This window comes from Aegilops tauschii, chromosome 5 (genome assembly GCF_002575655.3).
Source record: "Aegilops tauschii subsp. strangulata cultivar AL8/78 chromosome 5, Aet v6.0, whole genome shotgun sequence".
NCBI lineage: Eukaryota > Viridiplantae > Streptophyta > Magnoliopsida > Poales > Poaceae > Aegilops > Aegilops tauschii.
In genome coordinates this window covers 384916974-384925571 of record NC_053039.3, presented here as the reverse complement: position 1 = coordinate 384925571, position 8598 = coordinate 384916974, and the positions used below count along the sequence as shown (strand labels likewise).

Below are 8598 nucleotides of genomic sequence, written 5' to 3'. Positions count from 1 at the left end.
CACCACCTCGACCTCGATCCATCCAACTGTTGGTTGAGTTCACCACTGGTGTAGATAACCCACCGGCACAAGGTGCCCCTACTTTCACACGCACGCACGCACGCACTTGCGTGCATACATACGTACCCCTCTCGCGTCAAACCTTAGCGGCAAAACCGAAGCAACAGTAGCGTACGTGGTCGACCGAGGACGGCCAGCTCGTGTGCAATCTGCTCGTGTACGCAGTGGCTACCGAATGCATGCATGCATGCACGGTTCAGTGCTAGCCTAGACCGTCACGCCAAGGAAGCGGTAGGGTACGCAGCGCACGGATCTGGAGCGGCTTAAGCTAGTCTGGAGCATAGCCTAACATGCATGCATGTTTTGGGCTTGGCATAATTACATGCATGCAATTAACCCAACGTCCCAGCCCCGGTCCATGCATGCACGGGCCGATGCACATGCACTCATCTGCTCTGCAAGCACTCCACTCCACATTGATTAGCCTAGCTTAAGTACGTACTACTACTCGCTTGCTTGAATCCTTGCTAGCGTAGCTTACTATTACTAGCGCTTGGCGCGCGCGGGTCACGACGCGGGGAAGGGGCCAAGGAGGACAAGGCCCGTACGTGCGCGCGCGCGCGGCCGTGTCATCTAATGTGACAAAGACACGCCGCGCAGACGATCGAGAGCGCGCGGCCGTGTGATCTAATGTGACAAAGACACGCCGCGCAGACGATCGATCGAGGGCGCGCGTCGAGACGGAGCGAGCGCGGCCTCCTGAGCCGGCGCCTCTTCGGCTTTCCTGTCTTTAAAGGCCTCCCAAAATATTCCGATCGAGGGTCAGCACCCCCCACAGAAAAGGAGAAGCCACCTCCTCTCCTGCTTCTTCGTCTTCCCCCCGACGCTCCTCTCAGTCTCGCCTCCAATCTGCTGCTTTGATAGTGTCTCTGAGCTCGTTCGTAGCTTGCCCGGCCGGCGGCGAGCTACATGGGCACGCGCGAGGAGGAGGCGCGTCCCTCGTAACGGCGGCGTCGGGGCGCGCGTTCGGCTCGGCGGTGATGCGTCCGGCCTCTTGCCCGGCCGGTGCATGTGGTAGCAGGATGCGGCGGGGGAGCTGGACGGGCGGCCATGGCCAAGAAGCGGAGGGGTGCAGCAGCAAGAAGAAGAAGCTGTTACTAGTGGTGTAGAGGTCGGTCGGCGGCGGCATACACGGGAAAGCCAGGCATTCATTTTCTCTCAAGTTCAACCACCTTTCTTTAGCTTCCCTCTCCATGGCAATGGCCAATGGCTGCCCTTACTACTTGTTATCTTCTCTCCCTCTCTCTCTCTCTCTCTCTCTCTCTCTCTCTCTCTCTCTCTCTCTCTCTCTCTCTGAGATTCTTTTAAGTTTAATTTGTAGCTAGTTCTTAATCTGGTAAAAGTTGGAAGAACAAAATGCACGGGCATCTGTATATCTGTATCCGTTTTCCTGATGTATCTCAGATCTCTCCGGCTAATTAACATGTTTCATTGGAATAGTTACTAACAGCAGCGACCAGGTACTGTACTATAGTACTGACTGGGCACCCAGCTATTGGAGTAGTAGTAATCTAGAGCTGCTGCCGCAAAATCAATTAATGTCGGGAACACTCCATTTCAAGAGGCAAATGACAGAAATGCGCATGGCCTGTACTCCACCTGCTGTTGGCATTTTGTTAATTTCAAGCTACTAGTTATACATGTACTCTCATTTGACAATGCATGTTAATCTTTTTGTGTCTTCGGTTAATGTCCTGCCGCCACAGTATTAGCAGCACAGTGCCGCCACAGTATTAGCACAGTGCTGCGTTGCTCGTTAGAGAGCCCTACGAGGATCCACGCACGCACGGCGTCAAGGATGAAACTGTTGTGACCAGATTTTGTGTGGCGCATTTTATCGCCGCTGCTTCGTCCTTGGAAGAATCATTTATGGTGCAACATAGTGCCCCTTTTTCTTTTTTTGGTGTCTCTGGTTTGGCCTCTGACGTGCCTTTAACGTGCGGCCTTCACTCTTGACTGTTCATCCATCAACCGATCGAGCACGTACCAGGCACGTACGCTTCGTTGTTTTTCAAGTTTGGGGGAGGTTCGTGATTGATTAGGCGGCTAGAACCGGACTAGATTAGCCGTTTGCACGTTGAATTATATTGCATTTTACTCTCTTTTTTGCGCCGTGTGTGTTGCATTTGACTCTGTTATTGTGGGCTTTTCGGCATGTTAGTTCTCCAGCTTTAAGGCACATGCTGATGATGGATGGACGGATAGATTCCGCTTTGTATGGGTACATTTGCTAGTGCCTACTTTTCCGTGCCTACACCATTTTTCAGTCACACACTAGGACTTTCATGCCTCTGAGTACTAAGAGATTTTCAGGCCCGTCGGTCAGGGATTGATTCTTATCCTGCAATCCCTATCTTTGTTCTTTCGAAATATATATGATCATGCATGCAAGCATCTAAGTATAAAACCGAATCAACTTGTTGAAATTGATGTGTGTCGTCAGAACTGCGGCGTGGTGAAGGCTACCTCCTCCTTCACAATCACACCGCCGGCCGTACGCGCCGTGCCGTGGCCCGGGTCAAACCACGGCGGCGATTACCAACCAACAGTGTCTCACTGACAAGTCAGAATTCGCGCGCGGGCCGCGGCCCTCGGGATCCGCCCTCTCCCTGAACAAACGTGCAGGCGGCCGGCGCCGCGAAATCGGTGCGCGCTGCCGCTGCATGCACACGCAGCGAGCGAGCGAGCTGCTGGCTTTGACTTGGCTGGCACCAAAGATGATGATACTCTACCCATGCATGGGTTCCGGGTTCGGTTGGTTCGATCACCCGCTGGCGCCCCGTGTGTCCGTGTCCTTTTGCACCGGCTGCTCGTTTTCTAGCATCGTCGTGCAATGTCCTTGTGGTTTGAAGTTTTCATGAGACGGGGGGTGGTTTTGATTTTAATTACTAGGGCGCGCGTAGCAGGTGACTCTCCAGAGTTTTGCGGCGTGCATCACGCGCCGCATTGACTTTCTGCCCCCGTCGGGTCGATCTGGCGTGCAGCAGTCAGAGGCTCCTGTCTCCCCGCCTCGGTGCAAATTAATCAAGGAAGGAGTATGAGCACTTCTCCAATGCCAATGCCGACTCTTAAAACGGCCACACTATTTATCTGTGAACTGGTCCAGACTAATCCGTGAACATGGATATAGGAGCCCAACAATATATGAACGAAATATGTATCCGTGGCAGATTGCAAAACGATCTACTGCATCCAGCGCCGTCAGATCTGGCAACCGCTCGATCCGCATCTACTCTGTCCGCAACTTCTACGCCCGAGCGCCCAGGCACGGCTGCGCGAGCACGCATTGACCGGCCATCAGCAGCTTCGATCGAACCACCTGTTCCCTTGCACCCCTCGAGCACCAGCGCCTCCTCAAGTCGCCGCCATAGCCTACTGCTCCGGCGAGCAGCTCCTTCCACGGCCAACACTCGCCGGTGCAGGAGCTCCATCACCATCTCCATGGGATTCCTGCCTCCCCTGCAGCCCATCGACAATCACGTCCTCCACACGTCTCGGCCATAGCAGCCGCTGCTGCCCGCTGTTTTGCTGGCCACGGCCATAGGCTCCGGCCAGCGCCGACTACAAGATAGGACACTCGCATCGATCTCCTTCATCTTTGAACAATAAGTTGCGTGCTCAACTAAAATGGATTCGCAATGAAGAGATCTACGAATTTCATATTGAAGTCCACGCGATTCGTAGCCTAAATCAACAAGTATGATGGATAATTGGGAGTTCTTAGTCTCTGTGTTATCAGTTTTCAGTTTTCAGATACAGGTTTCGTTGATTGGAGGTCGAAGACAACTCTTGGTGGGCTTCAGAGAGAGAAAAGAGTTGGGCTGAGCCCAATGATGGGCAGAGGCCTAGTTAGGAAAAGTTAATGTTCGCTAAAGAAAACATGTTTTGTGGGTCTTTTAGCTTCACTGGTGCATCATTTGTACTACACTAGCAAAAGGGCCCATGCGTTGCAACGGGTTAAAAAAATCACATGCATTAAACACAACAAATATGGCTGGAGAAGCTCCACCTGTGTCGCCCGTCTATTTTTCTTCCTGCATTGTTGATAGTGGCAATAGTGTCCACCTGATTACAATACGCCCAAGGCCATTGCCAACTTATACTGTTCTTAGGGATAAGATGAAACTATGTTTCTTAGGACAGAGAGTAGGGCATGAACAATAATGGCGAAAGCAAATGCACATAGTAGATAACCTTATAGAATGTATAGAAAGAGAGGCTAAAACAGAATGGTTCACAAAATGTACAATCTTAACTCTACTACAGACTATAGAAAAACCAAAGATAATCAGATGCATGTTCTTCCAAAATAACTTCAATTGGTTGCACTGCACTTAGATGAAATACAAACTAATAGCCGCATTTGTTCAGGACAAAATGTCAAGCATTCATAGCTGTCTTACGATTGTTATGGTCAAATACAAATCATGGTGAAGAACTATTATAACTTCTCTATAGCAATAGCAAGACACTATATAGATCTAACCCAATCAATCACATACATAGGAAAAAGCAATAAGGCAGAAAATACGCATCTCAAATCACAAGAAACACATCATTGTCACGGATATTGCTTTTGCAACCTTGGCACTTCGAATATATTGCTAATGGAGAGCCATGCTGAAGTTGAAATAGGGGCCCGTCCCCAACTCCTGGACTACAGCCTTCACAACATCCAGCATGGTGGAGCCGGACCGGAGCAAGTCCATGTCAGAGACACGCAGTGGCAACAGCCACAACCGACCATGCGCGGGTCGTGAGGTGTGGATGGAGACACATGAACCGAAGTGTTATATATAGATAGGCATGGGCATTCGGTTCTAACTCAACCGATCAATTCGGTCCCGGGTTTTGACAACTTTGGTTACTCCTCCCCGCAAAAAAAAACTTTGGTTACTCCTCCTCACAAGGGTAGCTATAGCTTGTTGGTATTGACATGCATATAGATATATCAACAACAACAGTTTTTATGAAACATGCAAATAAATTATATGCATCATACCTCTGTAAGTGACGACAATGGACAACAGCATAAAGTTTTGAACTAAAGCATATAGTAATCACATTATCTATGGCTGCTGCACGCCAATGTTTTAATAAGAACAACAACAAAAAAGCATTCTTATCACAAGAGTGCTAAATACAATACAACCTTACTTTCTTTTTATAGATTAAGATTACAAATGAATAGTCTAATTAGTTAAGATCCACAATCCTTGATAGCACAATCTTGGACAATAGCGCCCCAAACCCCTATTTACCTCTTACAGAATCGTTGCCCTACTGCAGCGCGCCGTGATGTGACTATTCTGGAGTGCAGCAAGGCCGAACATGCAGACACCGCAAGCGCCGCTCCTTCGGCGAGGCCTCAGCCCACGCACGCCGTGGTCGTCCAGTCCAGCAGGGTGCTTTTGCCGAGTCGGCTGTTGTGTCGGGCGCGTGTGTGATAGCTTGCTACATGCTACTGCTGCGTACGTGTGCTTGCTTGGTGGGTGTTTGCTGTGCTAGCTGTCATGCGCACTTGCGTTGTGCTGGATAGGAAAGGAGATGACTGCAAGTCATAGGCGCTTACTTGTCTTGTAAAACTACAGAAGTTTTCCATTTTTCATCACAGCTTTCCAAGCATTCTTATCAGAAGCAAGCGAAGCGTCAACATCCTGCAGCCAAAGTAGAATCTGTACTCAAGGCAAGGTAAATAAACAACAGTAGGTTGTCTGCACTTAATGCAAACTGAAGAACATGGGTTGATATTTCACCAATATATGAAGCCAACTGAAGAACATGGGTTGAGATTTCACCAATATACGAAGCCAACTTGTCTTCTAACACTAATAGAAAGAAACGAAAAAATTATGACTCCACGAACATATCATTAGGTTGACCTTGCCTTGACACTTTCAATACATAGTTAGAGCATAAAAACCTGAGCTTCAGGACTGTCCTCTGTAGCATGGTGAAGGCTTCAATAACACGTCCCAGGCCCAGGCAGGCGAGCGACAATAGTGTGGACGTGGCCCAGCCTCGCCCCGAAAGTAGCACAGATTGAGAAAAGCCTCCTTCCAAAGCAGCATCATACTCCTTCAATGATTCGATGTGAAGCAAACATCACTTACAATGAACCAGGGTTGCTCGGCTCCATTCCAATTCTATGTACTTGACATTGTCGAGGTTATCAAAATAAACATCATAACTTTGGAATTTTTGCTAAAGAAAGCCATTTTATATTTATAAGTACCTCTGAAATTATGCAATGGCCTCAGCTATCTGTCCAAGAGAATTGACCATGATGCAACAATACTCATGCAACGGTATGCATAAACTCTAGACTCCAACCTATGAGTGGAAGGTAAATCTAAATAAAGCTGAATACAACATAGTATTAAATTTTATGCAGATTAATCCACTTGCATTTGAAAGAAAGAAATTAAGACCAAGGAAAAAATTCAAACTTTAGCATTCAAATTTACATCACAAATACTAAAGTTTTCATTGCTGATTGACACTTTATCCCTTCCTCTTTCTTATCCACGGTCCATCTTCTACCTGCTACATCTCTCCCACCTCCTCCTCCAGGAGATACACTGACATTTTTTTAGGCACTAACTCTAATATAACACGACTTCGAGTAAAACCTTCAGCCCTGTGCATGAATCAAATACCATATTAGCTTAAAATTGGAATAGTAAATAACTACGAATTTCCCATGTTTATGCAAATCGAACATCAAATCTGCTCGTTCACAAAACATCTGTTTCATAGAGAGTTGCCTTATAAACCTCTGCTCTGGAATTACATAGAGAGTTACCTTGAACCTGAATTGCGGCTTACAGTTACAATATGCGCGGCAAAAGTTATTAAGAAAATTGCGTTATTTACTTGCTCGCACCAACTTAAACTGCCAGTTGCTGTAGCTATTTTCAAAAAGGAAAGAAGATGGCAAAATAATACAAAGTTCCATCCTATAACCATAAGTAAACTCGGTCGTAAATCAAAGATAACTACTACAGGAGCTGATCCACGCTTTCATCCTCATATGTGACAGTCTCTTATAATTAACCAGTTCCCCATATTATAACAACCATTGCATTATAATATTGTAACACTAATGAACAAAAGAAATCATTTTATCGGAAACAGGGAGCAATTATAACAATACTGCAAATAGTGGACTATCCATGTATTCATCTTGACATAAAACATCTAATAATCTTGAAAAGCTAAATATAGGATGCATAAGCTACTCGATGGGGGCATAGCTACTCCATGACCTGATCCACCCTTTCAACATCAGAGTGTTATGTACCACAATCACAACCAGCAGTAGGAAAATAAGGCCAAAGACATATTACTGTAGATTGCAGAGAACCAAATACCATGATTTCAATCCTCCTTGTCTACATACATCAAGTGGAAAACCGGCCTACGAAGTTGCGGCGAACCGTAGAACACTGTCGGACGAGTTTAGTTCACTCCTGGCCCTACAGCATGTAACATTTTGATCTCTCTAAGCTTCAGTTTGGGAAGATCAGTGATAACAAAAACTGATACCCACCATCATCATGAACTACTGGAACAACACGCCAAAGAAGTGGTTCCCCTCAGACCTATTTTTTTTCTTAGCATGAAACTGAACAATCCTGAAAGCCTGAAACGTGAATAATTACGTACAAAATTAGAACTGAATTTATGCAAGATAGTGTGAATTCTGGATGACCCATGTGAATCAATAGCGGAATCCATGTGAAATTCTCAAGGGAACTAACTAACTTACTGGTGCAAATCCCCTTGGCGCGTCACTTGGACCCGATAGAGCTGCAATCAGGACAAAAGGGAGAGAAGCGCTAGTCACAATTCTGCATTTATCGACAGGTCCATTGGAGGAACAAGAAAAAACTCAGGGGAAAGGGGACTGACCAGGAAACAAATTGGGCCTGGAGTCGTCGGAATTGCACGAGCTTGGCCTCGAGGATGAGCCGCCGCAGCTTCTTGAGGTCGCAAAAAGAGGGAGTCGAAAGAGACAGAGGCCGGGCCTGCAGGTCGCCATTGAGGTCCTGCCTGGGGCAGATTCCGGTCGAGGACCCTTCCTTCTTATGATAGCCAAGTCAAATCCGGGTCGGTCACTCCATGGCTTTGTGTTGGAGAAGAACACAGACCCTAACTCGATCCAGGACTCCCATCTCGATCCAAATCAGAGAAGCACGGGAACAAGAGGTTGGAGATTGATGAGGCTGTGGGTGGCGCCGAAGAAGATTAGGGGCAGATGTGGAGGGGAAGGAGGACGGATGGCGGATGGCTGGAGAAGAAGACCGGCTGGCGGCGGCGGACGGCCGGAGAAGAAGACCGAGGGCGGCGGCGGGCAGAGGCGGCGAAGAGAGCATACATCGAAGGAAGCCATCCGTCACTTTGAAAAGGACAGCGGGCTGAATATACTAAAGTACAGGGCGTTGTTTGCAAAAACGAAACGCTTTTCCCTGGCTACTCGGGCCAAGGCCCAACTGGATCGCAGCCCAGCTAAGCGACCAAGAAAGAACGTAGCGG

General features: G+C 47.7%; 1 long non-coding RNA gene across 5 annotated transcripts; it reads right to left on the bottom strand.

Annotated features, from left to right (window-relative positions):
- Positions 1–5116: 5116 nt before the first annotated feature.
- LOC109751000 (uncharacterized) lies at positions 5117–8480 on the bottom strand. 5 transcript variants are annotated; one of them, XR_002230023.4, is made up of 7 exons: positions 7975–8477; positions 7832–7872; positions 7613–7705; positions 6296–7538; positions 5984–6213; positions 5817–5888; positions 5117–5717 (listed from the first exon to the last, which is right to left on the bottom strand). It is a non-coding gene; the product is annotated as an uncharacterized lncRNA (long non-coding RNA). The 5 variants fall into 5 exon arrangements; XR_005757562.3 differs by having other exon boundaries at positions 5984–6206; XR_012184956.1 differs by having other exon boundaries at positions 5984–6138.
- Between the last annotated feature and the right edge of the window lie 118 nt (positions 8481–8598).